Source organism: Sesamum indicum, linkage group LG13, assembly GCF_026168435.1.
Source record: "Sesamum indicum cultivar Baizhima isolate 11 linkage group LG13, ASM2616843v1, whole genome shotgun sequence".
NCBI lineage: Eukaryota > Viridiplantae > Streptophyta > Magnoliopsida > Lamiales > Pedaliaceae > Sesamum > Sesamum indicum.
Genome location: NC_142669.1, coordinates 62,501 through 65,000, shown reverse-complemented (window position 1 = coordinate 65,000; position 2,500 = coordinate 62,501).

Below are 2,500 nucleotides of genomic sequence, written 5' to 3'. Positions count from 1 at the left end.
ACTCTGAAATGTGCGAAGGCTGGTCGAAGGTTGGGTGAAACCTGAGACGCCGCACGGGCGAAAAATATATTCCGCTGCGTGACCAGAGAGTCCGCCCGTGACAGTTGGTATCAGAGCCCGGTACCCGGGCTCTGTGCTCTTCAAAAAGAGAATTGTGCCCAGTTGAAGATCTGGATTGGCACACGCCTCTACATCAGGTAGAGCTCAGTTGAGTTGAGATCGTCAGTTGAGACAAGATCAGACCGGATTACGACACAGATGTGTGGCTTTGTTGTCTTGGGCTTTAAAATGCTTCAGCGAGCCGATTGTGAGACGGTATGATTTTGGGGGATGTCTGCCACAGAGATCATGTTGAGTAGAGTCCTTTTGCGCGAGTTTGGGCTGCTTCAAAGGGCAAGCGGCTACGGTCCAACTTCGATGATATTGGTTGGCAGTTGGGTTAGCGTCGCAGATATGTTGAGCGAGCTGTCAACCGTGGTCCGAAATTTTTTTGGGATGAAACGAATATCAAATTTTCAGAATTCATCTTGACTTCCCTGAGCGAGAGGGGGACATGCCGATGTATCGGGTGGACTGCGAGAGCCACGATTGCGAGATAAGCAACCATGTGTGCGGAATTGCCGCAAGTCAGGAGGTGATCTAGGCGTTGAGGCCGTTGTGGTGTGCGAGATGCCACCTTTTGTGGAGAGTGGTGGATGAAGGGCCACCTTCTCATGAGGATTCGAGGAACCTTCCAGCGGGGAAGGACGAGCAGAAAGTTGAGGTGCTTAGGCACAATTGCACATGAGGTGCTTGGAACAAGCCACCCTTGGGGTTGCGAGGAGTGGATGTTGAGACCCCTTCGTTTTGTGGGCAGTTGTCGGTATGAGCCATATGTGGCCGAGCAGAAATGTGGGATGGAATGCTGTTGTGGTAGATGAGAGTGCGTCTAGAGGAAAGATGGCACGCTTCAAGAACCAGAGGGGCATAAGCATCCGTTATGAGAAAAACGGCAATTTGTCCGGAGCTTGAGTGGGAGCAACCCACTAAGCCGTGCGTTGGATGCTCGTCAGGAGCATAATTGAGCAGAATTGCGAATGTTCTTCGAGGGGATTCGGACACCATATTATGGGCTCTTTGGTTGATGGATTTCCGAGGGGGACTACCGAGTTGAGATTTGAGGGGAGCATCGGGCTCCACTGGCACCACGAGCGGCATGGTACGGCCGGGCTTGAAATGGAATTCGAGTTTGCGGTCGGGCTGGGGGTTGAAAATCCCCTTCTTGTGGGTGCTAGCAGGCAGGGATTAGAGCTTGAGTTTTGTAGTTGGGCGAGGATTCAGAAATCTTAGCCTTGTGTTGCGTTGTGAATGAAAATCCCAGTCCCGCAATCTTTGAGGGCAGTGACCCTATTTTTGTGCTGAGTCAAGAGAGGACTCTTTGCAGAGATGTTTGGTCCACGAGCGGCGTGGTTCCGACAGTGTGGGCAACCGGCCCATTTGCGTTTAAGTTGGTTCAAGTGTGAACAACCACAGCGGCGGGTATGAGTGTTTGCCGAGGACGGCAACACCTCGAGTGGGGGAGAGAGTGTGAAGCGTGCACACAGACTCCACACTTCAGTCGTTCCAAATCAATTCGAGTGTATCTGAGGCACTGTTTTGAGGGACATCAGAGTTTCAGAGGCGCACTTGACGGGACTTGAAGCACAGTTTGCTACCCACCCGTTTGAAAAGTCGTGAAGAGAGTACAGAATGCGTGTACAGACTTCCGACCTGTGGTATTTGAATTGTAAATTGAGTGTATTCAGACACTACCTGTGGGGGCAAACAGTCAGTGAGCAACAGTTCGGAGAGAGTGTAGCAGCGTACACAGACTCCATTATCGATTGAGCGACATTGGGGAAGAGAGTGTAGAGGAGTACACAGACTTCCAACTTGAGCAGACAATGAGAAATGCAGTGCATTGAGGCACGATTGTGGAGAGCTACCCGCCACTTTGGGAAGAGAGTGCAGAGAGAGGCACAGACTTCCGCTTTGAATTTTCGTGATGAATCGAGTGCGTTTGAGGCACTATGTTTTGTGGGGGAGCTTAGCACAGATTTGGGAAGAGGGTGTCGACGAGTACACGGACTTCCACTTGCGTTGAGATGATCACATCAGGTGCGGCAGAGGCACTGTTTGTGGGGAGATTACGTGGGGTGCTGAAGAGGCACTTCACGACCGAAGTGCTCGAAAGAGTAGGAGGACGGTCTGGTGTCGCGCGATACTGAGAGAGAGTATTGGGCACCGCATACACCTCAATCCTTCGTGTATGTGTTGACGAGGACGTCAACGGATCGAGTGGGGGAGAATGTCACTGGCCGCTCCTTGGGCAAGACGGCCGGCAGTGACTTGCGGAGTACGTGCGGGCGGCTAGGGGAGGCCGGCCGGCACGCAGGTGCGCAAACGGCCTACGAGCAGAGACTCTTACCGATTGGGGATTACAAAACTGTTCGTATGGAAACTTCCTTGATGTGTGGGGATG